Below are 14,077 nucleotides of genomic sequence, written 5' to 3' on the forward strand. Positions count from 1 at the left end.
TGTTGAGTGAAAATAAATCTATAAAGAAATACAGTAAAATTAAGAAATAAGCAAGTGGCTGCTAAGGTTGGAAGTGCAGGGAGATCTACTCTCATTAATAGTGATGCTAATTTTCCTAATGAGCTTTAAATCACATTCAGCCTGGCCAAAATGTAAGGACTAATATTTCAAATATAAACCAGGTACCAACAGGGTCTCATTTTGAAAGGTGTTCAGATTCCACTGAGATTTCTGGAATGAACTGGGAGAGAAAGGATGAGGAACTTTGGGTTTTGCTCTAAAACTCTGAGCAATTTGGGAATGACACACTTAGACCAGGTACAGGCGGCTGCTGAGAGGGTGAAACTGAAATTGAACGGCAGGAAAAAAATCCAGATGTGGATATCTGGAGAGATGAACCGGAGCAAGAACAACGAATAAAAACACTTAATTAAAAAAACTTAATTCAAATAAATAACTTAAATAAAAAACTTAATTAAAAATATTAACAAATTTATTAAATAAAATTTAATTAAAAATATCAACAAATCACCGGCATTGGGAGTTCTTTTATCACAGGGGCAGAGCAGGATCAGGAGGTTTATTAGATCTCCACTTGTCACTCCAGGAGCTCATCTGGTAAAGAGAACTTGCAAACACCATGCAAAGAGTAGCTCTGGACTGGTTTCTAGAACCAGCATCTAATTAGAAACAAAATTAAGTTTAATTACTCTGAGATTTTTTTTTCCCCCCCTCTTTTTTAATTGCAGTTTTGAAAGAAGTTGTTTCTATTATTTACACCTTTAACTGGTCTATGGAAGCGATATGGTGGAGTACAAAACACAGCTTTGCCTCCAGCCCTTTCTGCACTTAACCCAACAAAGCCCTTGGAACAGCTGGAAGATCTGAAAGGTTGGGTGGGTCAGATGGAAAATTCTGGATGTTTTCACCTCTAGGATATGACTTTGTGTTGGCAAATAATGAAAATTCATTAATCCCTTTTGCTCATCCACGGGAGAGCTCCAGGTGCTGATCCGTTCAGGGAAGTTTGTGTTCCAAACCTTTACAGGGAGACAGAGGGAGAAAATTCTGTGTAAAACCAAAGATCAGCTCTGTTCTGATGGAAAATATCCACTTGTTTCCAGCTTCAGCGTTCCTAAATGAAGAACTAAACCAAAATTGTCTATCTTCACCTGAAGATTGCAGTTTGTGCAGGTGTTTCTACCTCCATGAATTGATGCCAAACCTCCCAAATTTTGCCCCAGATTCCGGGTACAGTGTTTGCCATGCCATGTGCACCTCTAGCCATCAAACTTTTAGGCCCCTGAGTGTTTCTGACTCGATTTCTCCTCCCAAAACAGACTCATTTGGTGTGCCAGGGCAGTGCTGAGCTGCTGCAGGCTCCAGCAGCAACGAGAGGCTTTATTTGACAGAATGAGTGGTCAAACTTTATTCCTGGAACTCCCAGCAGCTTTTTCTCTGAGTGTTCCCCGCCAGCTAAAGGGGATGTGTGAGAGCAGACCTGTTTAAATAAAGACAACTCCCAGAAAACGCTCCCAGGGGCACTGCTGCCTCTCCTGGGATCCTGCTGATGTGTGCAGCCTGATCCTGCCACCACAGCTTCCTCAGAACTTTAGAATTTGTTCTCTCCTTTTTCCTTTTTTTCTTTTTTTTCTTTTTTTTTTTTCCACTGTCAACTGGCCAAATATTTCAAACATTTTCCTCTTAACAAATGTGTCCTTGTGGGGAAAAGTCCATTAGTAACAGAGTAGTTGCATCTTGTCAGGACCAGACTTTAATGGCTGTTTGAATTTTAACTACTATTTGCTAACTATTTCTCTGTTCAAGCCAACTAAGACCATCATAAAAGCCATTAAATCCCGAGTAAGTGGCCCCAGTGTAGCTGCAGGGTATAACCCCGAGTCTGATCTGAATTTATCCACTGCAAAGCAAAGCCTGTGACCCTCACAGACTTTTGGGAGCTGGAAATTTTCTGTTTTCCAGAAAGGATTGCCTAGAAGAATAAATGTACAACTCTTGGCCCCAGGGAAGGCCGAGCAGGGCCTGCAGGTAACGTGACACATTGCAATCCATTTTCCTGTTTGCAGCATGAATGAAGACACTGTCAAATATCTGGCACCGAATTTCTAAAATACATGGGACAATGCAAGCCAGTGTGTGGATGAGTGGAAAAGTTCCCCGTGCAGAGGGACAGAAAATACAAAGCTGGATTTGGTGCTGGTGGTGAGCAGGGCAGGTGGGGCAGGCTGAATTTGGAATTTCTTCATCCTTTTTGTCCAGCTGCTGCTCCCTGAGCGCCTCATGGCATCATCCTGGAATTTGGTTTAGTTGGAACAGCGGGAATGGGCAGGGAAGGGAGGGGAGGGACAGGAATGGAGGTGGACACCCATGGCCAGGTGGAAAACCCACCTGCAAGAGCCCTCCCAAACACCTTCCATGGATGGAGGGAGGTGGGAATTGCCCTCACCTCCCCAAACAGGAGAGCACAGACCCTCCTCAGCCACAGCCTCGCTCTCCTCCATCCTGAGGCTGGGATAACAGGATATCATAGGATAACAGGGTTATCCCAATGTGCTGTCCATCTCCTGAGCCACGGGAAATCAAACCCAGCCCCGCAGGGATTTATCCTGCACATTCTTGTGTCCTGTGGGGACAGAAATTAACTCTGTCAGCATTTGCACTTAACAAATCTAAGCCATCGAAGGTGGTTAGAGCGAATAAATCAAAATCAGTAGAAGTTAAAAGGAGAAAAAATTCAAGGCATGGCTCTTAACTGGGAGAAGTCTTATCTTTAAATAGGTGTGAGGTAACAAATGAAGTAACGAAGTGAGTGCAGGAAAGGAGAAAGGCAGAACAAAGGTTAAAACAACTCAGATTTCCTGGTTGTTTACTTGTGGCCCAATCAAAGCCTATTGAAGGAAAGAGAAAGCCTCAGTGGGGTTTGGAATGGGCTGTTAAGACATTCACACATCCTAAATGATCTCTGGATGTAACCAGTGCCTGGAGTGGAGAACGGAGAATTAAAAATAAGCTCCAGTGGGAGCAGAACAGAGAGCTCACCCAGCCATTTTCCATGCAGCTCCCAAAAACAGCAACAGAAAAAAGGCCAGCCCCAAACAAAGCCCAGCCCTCACAAGCCATGTTCAAAACAATGCTTGGCGAGGAAGGAGAGCTCTGCTCCGCATTCCGAGCGCCACAGCTGGAGCCAGGGATCCAAAACCGGTCCCTGGGTGGATGGGTTGGGGAGAGATGGATTTCCTGGGGAGCAGAGACACGTTGGCACAGGAATGCTTCACCTTGGAGGTGTTCAGGCCTGGAGCTGTCTCCTGTTGGGGCAGCATCGATGCTGCAGTGAAGGTGGCCCAGGAGAAAGGGTGTGGGGATGAAAGGGCTCGAGGGATCATGCTGAAAAAAATCGTTTCCTTGGGCTTTGCTAATAAAAAACACAAAGCTGAGGTTCCCACTCGTAACACTCTGCTTGGTGTCTCGGTAAATCACAGCACACGCTTGGCTAAATCACGGAATCATGGAATGGTTGGGTTGGAAAGGACCTTAAAGCTCATCCCATTCCACCCCTGCCATGGCAGGGACACCTTCCACCATCCCAGGCTGCTCCAAACCCCATCCAGCCTGGCCTTGGGCACTGCCAGGGATCCAGGGGCAGCCACAGCTGCTCTGGGCACCCTGTGCCACCCTGCTCACCCTCCCAGGGAACAATTCCTCCCCAATATCCCATCTAACCCTGCCCTCTGTCAGTTTGAAGCCGTTCCCTGTGTCCTGTCCCTCCAGCCCTTGTGTCTCTCTCCATCTTTCCTGTGGTCTCCCTTCAGGCCCTGCAAGGCCACAGTGAGGTCACTCCAAAGCTTCTCCTCTCCAGGCTGAACAATCCCAATTCTCTCAGCCTTCCTCCATCCCTCTGATCACCTTGGGCCCTCCTCTGGAGTTTCCGCCAGAGCTCCATGTCCTGCTGGGAACCCCTCACAGCACCCAGAGCTCCCTTCCCTGCATCAGCCTGCTCAGGATTCCTCTCTTTCACCAAACCCCACAATGCTCCCACATTTCCCAGCACTGAGAAGCCCCCACTCCAATTTACACCACGACTGGAGCTGGCTGTGCAGAGCCCAGCTCATCCCTGTGTCTGAGTTTCCTGTGCTTGGTGTCACTCTTGGAGCAGCAAATCCCATCTGTCCAGCGGTGGTTTCACAGAATGATCCTGCAGTGCCTCACTTACAAGGCTAATTTGTTTCTAAATATGTTCTCTTTTATTTATTTCTTATTTTTTTATTAGAATCAGCTCAAGGGTTTGCCTGGTCTCAGCGCTGTTTAATGGGGATTAGTTTGAAGTGAAAATGTGTTTTCCATTTGTCTGAGAAAGACACAACAGGGAGCAGAGCCCTGGAGATTATTGAGAGCTTTGGGTGGTTCTGGGAGGCCAAAGGCCAAGAGACTGCAGCTTTCAGTGGAGTGCAATAATCCCCTGGAAAAGCACAGCCTGGGGTGTCCCGTGGGGCAATTATGGGATGGAAATTGCAGAGTGTGACTGACCTGGGGGTTATTGGCTGGGTGTCACCCCTGCAGCTCCGCCAGGAGCAGGGAACACTGCGCTGTGCCCTTCTCCTGCTGCCCCTCACTCCCCACAGCAGGACATCACGGAGATGCCCTCACTCCTGGATAACCCACCAGGATTCTCCCACCTCAGGATGTTTCAGCAGTTCATCAGTGACACACAGAATCCCTGTTTCCGAGCTCGGGGAGGTCACACCCTGACACACAGCGTTTGTCTACTCAGTCGTGTCCTGCCTGTGCTGCCTGGGAGATTGGAATCTTTGTATTAATTAAATGATTTGCCAGCAGAGGAACTCACTGCTTTGTTTCATCTCTATTTATTCACTTCTCCGTGGTTGCCAAACCTTTTCCTTGCCTGCAGGGCACTGCTCTCTGCTGTGGCTGAGGCACACGAAGGATGCTGAGCAGCCCAGGGGTTCTGCCTGAGAACATTTCTAAAATCAGTTTTCCTGGAGAAATTTCCCACCTCAGCATCCTGAATGAAAGCACTGGGATCTGCTGGAGCTGCAGCATCCCTGTGATCCTCAGCCATCCCTTGGATCTCTGCAGCTGGAGACCCAGCCTGCTTTATCCACAGGCTGAGGGATACAACAATATCATTCCTATTCTTTCTTTCCTTGATCCCAGCTCTTTGCTGGCTGCATTTCTTGGGACAGGTCGGAATGCTGTTGGTGACCTTGTGAAAACACCGTCTTCATTATGAAAAGCAGGACAGAAAATCCCCCTGGGCACAGTGAAATGCCTCACCTGCAATTCCTCAAATACTTTCCACTGCTTTTAATCCCTTTGGGTGTGCGAGGTGCTGCACATGGCTGTTCACTAAATAGATATCAGCTGGAGGGAGCTGGACACAACATTTTGGCACCAAACTGCCTGGATGTCGAACACCTAGAAGTTTTATTTGTGGGTTTATCAACACCCTGGGTGATTTCCTGGGATGGCTCCTCTGGAGGGAGCAAACCCAGCTTGGAACGGGAAAAGGAACTTCCCCAAATTTCACCGGTGGTGGAGGTCAGGCTTTGGCTCAGCTCATTGTGGAGACAGATGTTGAATTCCCATAAAGAACTGTATTTTGGGAAAGCTGAAGAGGTTTTGGGATCTGTGGTTTTGGCCTAGCTCAGCCCTTAATCAGAAACGACATCGCTGGGCAAGAGCCCTCAGAGCTCTGGGAAATGTGCGTGAAACGGGATGGACAGGAGCTGCTCCAGCCTGCATGGAAAGCTCAGGTCACCTTTATTCCAGGTGAGCAATCTCCTCCAGTTCACAAGAAAACCATTTTCCCCACGTCAGTTTTTACAGCCCTGTTTTGTCCTGATAAGGGAAACTGTTGGGTTGGGATTGTCGAGACAAACGCTGAGTTCCCAGGAAAAATTAAAATCAGGACTTTTCCAGTTTGTCAGTCGTGACCTCCACTAAAACAGCATTTGCTATAAATTAAATGCTATAAATATGCTCTTCAGACAATATTTTGTGTAGCTTTTGCTAATTACTTTTATTAGAAATGCAATGACTAAAGTGATGTTAAATTTAAAAAAAACAGATTCTTCAGGAAATTCTTGCACATTCATTCAGGTCTAAAAAGTCCCAAGATCGAATTTTTGTGGAACATGTGGGTATCAAGCCTAGCCTGGGGTTAAACTCTGTCAGATATCCCTGAAAAATGTGGATTTATGTGGTCTCACCTGCTGGAGTTTTCTCCTGGGAAAGGTGTCTGAGCTCCTTGCACAGAGCCAGGAATTCCCTATGGAAAAAGGCACCGAAAGGGATCTGTTGGAAGAAGAAAAAAGCTCGTGAAGAGGTGGCAGCCTGGCCCCAGGAAAGTTGCTGGTCTGTGCTATTTACTTGTTTAATAAACATAAACCCTTTAGATAACAGCCAATCTGCAAGATCTCATTACAGGCCCAACTAAAAAAAATCTGATTACGGTTATGTGTTATGCAAACAGCATTTATGAATACTTATAAAAAGGAATTTGGCTACTCAATGTTACCTCTTCATGGCAGGTAAATATAATTTGCATTTTTACATGTGGGTGAGCAGCAGGGTTGGCCACAGTCGTGTGAAACCTGCAGCTGACCCCAGGCTCCTTTTTCAGCTCCGTGCAGGAAAGGAATTTACTAATTTATAACATTTTCCGCCCACTAGATATGCCAAAGAATTAGAGAAATTAAAATCAGCCAGGCGAAAGGGAAAGGAAACATCTCAGCATCCATTTGTAAAGGGGTGAGGGTGTTTAGTATTTAGCAGGGAAAACTTTTTAAACTATTTCTTAGCTGGGAGAGTCTGCAGAGGGAAATGAGAGGGGTCACATCTCTCAGGATATTTGAAAGTTTAACCAAAGCACCAGAAATTGCAGCAAGGGGGGCTCTCCTGGGCTGCCAAGGGGCTCTTGGTGGGGCTCAGAGCTATTTTTGAACCCTACAACTGATGGATAACAACTCTCTTATTTTGCAGCTGTCAATGAACAGGAAGAAAAGAGTTTCCTGAGGAGTGAAATCTTCCTTCCAAGGTGAGGAATCCGCTGGAGACAAATGCCAATGTCACATTCCAGAGCTTCTCTCCTTATTGTGCTTGGCCTGGAGCTTCCTCCATTCAGCGCTGCCACTGGGCCAGCCCAGGACAGAACCAGCCTGTTCTGTCTAATAAAACTTTATTGTGCTGCTTTTCAAAATAGCAATTCCTCTCCTGGCCCTTTGAAAGGCAGGAAGGCACAGAGGCAGGGAAACACAAGCCTATGACTCCTTAGGGCTACTAAGCCCTAAATTAAAATATAAAGCCATAAATGCATCTGACAATGCAGCACACTTTGGCATTCCAGTTTCGTTCCATTAATTGTTCTGGGGGTTTTTTTTGTTGTTGTTTTTTATTATTTTTTTGGGTTTTTTTAATTTTTTTTTTAATTTAATGAAGAATTCTCACCTCAGTCTGCTTCCATGAGAAAGCACAAAGATTAAATTGGAAATAGCAAATCATTAAGTCTTAGTAACCTGCAGAATCACGCCAACGATTTTTGTTTTTCCCAATGACTTTCTAAACTTCTTTTTCCTGTCAGTTGTGCTGTCTTAAATCCCAGAATGACAGAAAGGATATTTTCAAGATCCCAGGGAGCACTGGGAGCTGCAGGACCTTCCTGCTGTGCACCAGAAGGATCTGATGGTCCTGGAGGTGATGGATACAAAGTCAGGGAATGCGTTTTCCAAGCTTATTCCTTCACTTCATAACAACAGAAAAGCTGCCACATCTTTCTTCTGATCTCCCCTTCCCTCACAGCCTTAAAAACCCCAGGAACTGGTGGGAGTGGGAGAGAATGATCCTTAAGTGATGGCAAACAAACCCTTTAACATGAAGAGAAGGGAGTTGAGGATGAAATTTTATTTCCTGGTGATCTGTGGGATAAGTGGAACCGTAACAGCAAAAGTGTGGATGAAGAGTAGAAAAAGGAATAAAGATACAACACTTCCACAGAAATATTGTATTGTTTTGGATGTGTGTTTTACCCCTCTGCAAGCAGAGGGGCTGTGGTGTTGCTCTGAGATGATCTTGGTGTCATTTTTATGATTTTTATGTTTTCTCCTGCTTTGGAGTGCTCCAGACTTGTCCTGGTTATGAGCAGGAGGCTGCTCTGTGGTAATCCAGCCCTTTCAGGATCATAAATGTTTTAATTATGACTTGTTTTACTGCCCAAAGCAGAGATGCAGCCTTGCATTCCACGTGGGACTGGAAAAAGGCTGGACACATTCCTCCAGAACCCCAAATATTAATCAGACAATAATTTGCTTGGAGCTTTGCAAATTTTAGGTGGGCACAAACCGAGATGGAGAATGGTGAAAGAAAATTCCCTCCCTATGTCAGGAAGTCAAACTGAGTGGCAAAAAGAGGTGGCTGCAGCAGAAAATGCTTGAAGGGTTTGTTTGGGGTTGCTGCAATGTTTGAATGCCCCTTGCCTGTGCTGAAGCAGAGCCATGATTGGTTTTCCACCAAAAAAATTGGTGAATTTTAGTCGGATTCCCTCCTGGATTCTGGAGTTCTCAGGTTCCGGCTTACACAACAGCAAAATCTCAATGCAGGGCAGCTTTTCATCCCTGAAATAGGAGTTAAATAAGGCTTGCCTGGAGTAGACAAAACAAGAAGATCCGTAGACTAACTGGAAACATCGAGATTTGAAAATTACCTGATAGGAAAAGGGAGGGGAGCGGGATCAAAGACGTCCCAGGGAATGAAAAATTCCTTCACAGCGCTTCCTGTTCTCTCTGTTATGTTAACCAAGGTAGGATTAGATTTCAGCTGCCAAAAGAAATAACATTTAGAGATTTTTTTTTTGGTCTGGGGAAGTGGGACAGAAAGATTTAAGACAGCTTTTTCCGAACTATTTGCTTTTTGTCAAGCAGTCAAGTCTAGTTATTGTTATTAATTTGTATTACAGAACTACTAAAGTGGGGCTGGATTTCCAGGGTACCTGGGGCTGTGAAAATGCTCAGGCAGGGACTGCTGTCACCTGAACCCAGAGCAGCACCAGAACAGACAGAAAAAGGAGTTTTGCCCTGAGCTGGGCAGCTCTGGGGAGTTGTGCTCCTCTCTCCAGGTCAGGGCAGTGCTGGAGAGCTGAGCTGGCATGAAAAGAGTCAAAACTGGCTTTTTAAAATCTAAATACAAACCCACCGTGGATTTAGACACATTGCCACACCTTGGACCCACTCATTCCAATTCAGTCCTTTAGATTTGGGTTTCTCTTCTCATTTCATGCCCCAGCTTCAGACGTGGTCCCTGGGCAGGGATTGCACGAACCATACCCAGAAATCCAAATGGTTCAAATTCATCTTCAAGTGCCTGCATTAATCTTCAGTGAACAGCCTGAACATGATGTGAAAAGGGAAAAGCAGAAGCTGAAACCATTCTGAAAGGTCTCGATGCTGCAGAGCTCCTGTGTGGGGATGAAGGTTGTGCTCACCTTTTTCCAGGGATCCTTTTCTCCCTGTGGAGAGGAAGGACACTGGGAAGTTGTGTATTTACATCAGTCCTTCCACTAAACTCACCCAGTCCAGCTGTACCATTTGCATTCATCCTGCACCTTTGGTTTTTTTCTCTCTGCTATTTGGGTAAAGTGAATTCTAGAAGAAAACTTCTTGCTGAGGCAAATTCCATCAGCACAGAAAAGGACACGGTGTGCAATTTCAACAGAAAATGAGATTGCACTTCTTGTGCAGGCTGGAAGTCCTTACCTTAACCTCATGCTAATCTAGAAACAAAAGACTTCTTACAGGAAAAAAAAAATATAAATAAAATAGACCCTACTACAAACTGAGCCTGTTTATTCTGAAGTTGTCTATCAGTGGCTAACTCCAAACCCAATCTCATGGGTAAATATTTGCAGAACCATTTGAATGATGAAGGGCTTTTATTACCTGGGAGAGTTTCCTGCTCCTTGCCTTGGAAAGGCTCCCCTGGATGTGCAGGGTGGCCCCAGCTCCCTGCCTGGAGTGTCCCAGCTGGGAAGGAGCTGAGGAGCAGCCTGGGTGATCCTCAAGGTGCAGTGGGCAGACCCCCCGAGCTCACTCCCAAGAACCAGAGTCAATGTTTAACCCGAGTCTTTGGCGTTCACAGCTCGTGCCTTTCTTTATTATTAACCCAGCCCCTGTTTTTCTGCACAGATTGCAGAGCTGCTGCCAGAGGGACACGGAGGAGCCTCCAAAGAACTTCCTGGTGGCTGCCTGAGCAAAGGTAAAGCTCCTTTTGTGTCCTTTCCGTTTCCATCCCTGCGCATTCCTGGGTTGTGCTCTTCTGTTGGGCCAGAACAGCCTGGCAGCAGCCAGCTTGGCTGGATTGTGTCTCTTAATCACTGCATAAATCCAGTTTTTATCCAAAATTAGGATTTCATCCTAATTTGACCCAAACTGATGTGTCCCTATCCATAAAGAGTGAATTTATTTATTCCCTGGTACACTCTTTTCCATTGCTTTTTTCCTCCACACCAACAGCCTTGTCTCTGTAACTGGTTTTTTTTCCCCTCTTCTAATAATTTTTATATTTTCATGTTGTATGCTCAAGTCTGTGAAGGTTTGTCTCTTTTTCTCCCTGCACTAGGGCAAATCTACATTTACATCAGCCCTTTCACTGATCTCACCCAGTCTGGTTGTACCATTTACATTCATCCTGCTTTTTCTCTTAATGTTTTTTCTCTCTGCTCTTGGGTAAAGTGAATTCTAGAAGAAAACTTCTTGCTGAGGCAAATTCCCACAGCACAGAAAAGGACAGGGACACTCATCTCACGTTTATTCTGGGTGCTCTGTCAGTGTGATGGGAATACTTGTTTTTAAATCATGAGTATTTGTTTATAAAACATGAATATTTGCTTTTAAATAATATTTCATGTGTGTGCTATGTGGTGGCTCAAAACTGGTCCTCAGAGGGTTAGGCTCACTTGCTCAAATATGTTTTTTTATTTGTTGTGATATAGATTTATATAAAAATAATAGAATGGAACTTTTTCATGTTCAGAACGATTCATCCTTTAGGATATATTCTGTGTCCAGCTCCAGCTGTTTATTTTGGGGGTCATGGCTCCATCAGCAAGGGATGATAATGTGGCCAATGGACATTTCCAAACCTTCCACCACATTTAGAGAGGTTCAGTCATTTCTCCCCCACTGAAGAATCCTGGAACGAATGGGAGTATTGGTGGTATAAATTAGTATTTATTGGAATATTGTCAGTATGGGTCCAAGTGACCCTGGAAATGTAAATCATAACACAGGAAAAATAAACGAAGAGTTGTCTGATTCGAGGAAATGGAAACCTTGGCTATGAATTAAGTGAGAAGCTTTGAACCCCTTCCTACAATGGCCAGATTCAGATGCTGCAATTTACCCAAAGATTAAGAGATAAACAGGCAAAGAAACCAGAACAAAACACAAACCTGGCCTCTAAAAGAATGGGGGAATTGGCAAAGTGATCAAGAACCTTGTGGCTGTTCAAAGGTGACCTGGGGCAGCAGAGGATGAATTTATCATCGTTTTTTATCAGGAGTTTAATGTTTGTTAAGAGCCCAGAGATTTCTCCATTTCCTGAGCATTTCCCCCCCCCAATCTGGCAATTCTACAAAGCATAAATTGGACTTTAAAGGCATTTGCCTGGCTTGCTCTGGGTGCCATGAAATGCAAATACAGATGATGGCATCAAAAGGGCAAGGAGAGCTTTGAAGATCCAGCTCTTGTCAGGGAGCCAGGGAGCCAACGGAGCAGGGAGAGCTGGAATCCTCAGGAGAGGACACTCTGCCTGCTGGGGAAAGCAAACATTCCTCACGACAAGTTCATGGATTTCTCCTGGATAATCCCACTGGCCAGCCCAGCTGCCTCATCTCAGCTCCAGAGCTGAAGTGGCTGAGGAAAAAAAGTGGAATCCAGAGGGATCTTCCGGAGAAAAAGGAGAGAAAGGAGAAGTGCCTTAATTCTATTTTGCTCATATTAGAAGCAGACAAACTCCTTGTGGCTGAGTTAACTTCTGGCTCTGGGAACCAGCAGCAAAATCCCCAGCCCAACAGGACCTGGAGCTGTGGAGGGGTTTTGGTTCATTGGTTGAGGTTTAGTTGGGTTTTTCTGGGATTTTTTGGGAAGCCAGTCTCCAAACCATGTTGCTGATACTGAATGATAGGATACACTGGATTTCACTTTATTTTACTTCATGGGCACAGGAACAGAGGGTGGAAAAACCTCATTTTCCAGCACCACTGCCCCATCCAAGCTCAGTGCCATTATCCTGACAATAAATAGCTTAGACTTCCTTAGGGAAAAAAGTGCAAAGTAGGAAATGGCTTTTATTCCTCATTCCAGCTTCTGATTTCCCATATAACTCCACAGCACAAGATTCCTTTATGTCCCAGCAATCAAGGCTTAAATAACAGAAGTTATTATAATCAATAATTAATTATTATAATCAATATAATAATAAATCAAGCCTTCTGATAATAACAGAAATACATCCCATGATATGATCAGGGTTTCTTTTTCAGCATCTAATGATGTTAAAATAAATGGAATTATGTTGCTTTTCCTTTTTTTTTTAAGTCAGTAAATTCCCAAAGAGGATTTGCCCCATTTTTACAATGTGCTTAAGGACTTAGAGCTCATGATCAAATGCAGATTTATTATGGGCATGAGGGCTGGCATGCAGTCTCTGCTCAGAGCTGCTCAGGGCCTTTTTGTTCTGCTCCAGGAGGGTTTTTACCCATCTTCATCGTGATTTCTGAGGCCAGATGTGGCCTTTTGCAATTTTTTTTTTTTAATTTGTTGAGAAAAAGTGATAAATGCTAAATCAAAGAGCAAGGAGAGGTGGGGCTGTGGGCAGGAGCTGGAAAATATCACTCTAGTGGGAAGGTTTTCCTTCTGTTTTTGAGGATATTCCCACTGAGTTGGGTGGATGCTGGATGAAATCCCAGCTCTGTCTCTGACTCTCCCCCTCTGCTGGCAGTGCTGGCAGAGCTGCACAGGAGCTCCCAGCTCTGCCAAAAAATCCCTGCAGGAATCCCGGAGCGAGGAACGCTCCAAGGCAGCTCCGGGGTGGTGGAAAGCAGGAAAATGAGAGGATTTAGGGAGGGGTTGTGCAGTCTGAGCTGTGTCTCTTTGCTTTCATAGCTGTGGAACCAAGGGCAGGCTGTGGCTGAGAACACCTGGGTGAGGAGACAGCGATGGTTGGAGCATTCAGGAAGGGCACCCAAGGCTTTTACAACACTTCCTTTGATAACCCAAATCAGATCCCATCACTAAACCAACAAAGCATTAAATTATTCTTATATTTGGAAACGCAAAATAGACGAAACACAAACTATTGATGCAGATAAGATTGTCTCACATCCCTTTGAAAGGCACTGCAATGCACAGAATACACAGCACTGGTCTGTCACTGAAATATCATTTAGAGATCTCTAAAACGGAGTTTTTTAAAGTGCACAAAGATGGGATTGTAGCACATGAAATGCTGAGTTTTTGTGCACATGATGCAAGGGAGCTTTGTCTGGTAAGAACATTTTCTTGCTCCTGCTTCTCAGCCCTTCTTGATGAAGAATTTTTTTTAAATTCTCAATCTACTCTGCACAATTCTTTGCTTTGTTCAGCGCAAAGACTTGAAAGTTGCCAAAAGTAAATGACAAACGATTGGAGGAAGAGAAATCCAGTCCTTTAAGTAAACTCTTCCACCACTCTCTCCATGGGATGAACTTTAAGGTCCCTTCCAACCCAAACCATTCCATGATTCTATGAAACAGCCTCAGCCCAAGATTAATTATTAATGTTTAAGAGATATGTCTTGGACTAATTAATTCCAACCTTCATTAAACCAAATGATGGTTTTATTAAATTACCAGATCAGATCCACAGATTTAGTGGCTGCAAAGTTTTCTTCTGATATAATTCCATGAACAGAAACATTTTTTTGAGAAGAGGAGAAAGCACAACCAATATCTTACTGAAAATAATTTCCAGGTAATCTTTTCTGCAGAAAAAACAAAAAGCACATTTTC

The 14,077-nt window shown here is 44.5% G+C and overlaps 1 protein-coding gene and 1 long non-coding RNA gene across 5 annotated transcripts in view; one reads left to right on the forward strand and one right to left on the reverse strand.

Moving 5' to 3' along the window:
* Window positions 1-525: 525 nt before the first annotated feature.
* LOC111937454 (uncharacterized) lies at window positions 526-10,091 on the reverse strand. 3 transcript variants are annotated; one of them, XR_015277958.1, is made up of 6 exons: window positions 9,969-10,091; window positions 9,515-9,538; window positions 9,226-9,417; window positions 8,738-8,850; window positions 6,249-6,333; window positions 526-1,040 (listed from the first exon to the last, which is right to left on the reverse strand). It is a non-coding gene; the product is annotated as an uncharacterized LOC111937454 (long non-coding RNA). The 3 variants fall into 3 exon arrangements; XR_002868636.2 differs by lacking the exon at window positions 526-1,040 and having other exon boundaries at window positions 6,077-6,333; XR_002868633.2 differs by lacking the exons at window positions 526-1,040; window positions 6,249-6,333 and adding an exon at window positions 7,560-8,648.
* Window positions 10,092-10,216: 125 nt separating this feature from the next.
* Window positions 10,217-14,077, forward strand: part of KCNJ16 (potassium inwardly rectifying channel subfamily J member 16) — a 32,654-nt gene continuing 28,793 nt past the window's right edge. For both annotated transcript variants that reach the window (XM_086857118.1, XM_086857119.1), the window contains exon 1: window positions 10,217-10,284. The gene's annotated coding sequence lies outside the window, so the exon portion shown is untranslated. The remainder of the gene's footprint in view (window positions 10,285-14,077) is intronic.

Source organism: Cyanistes caeruleus, chromosome 19 (assembly GCF_971803275.1).
Source record: "Cyanistes caeruleus chromosome 19, bCyaCae1.hap1.1, whole genome shotgun sequence".
NCBI lineage: Eukaryota > Metazoa > Chordata > Aves > Passeriformes > Paridae > Cyanistes > Cyanistes caeruleus.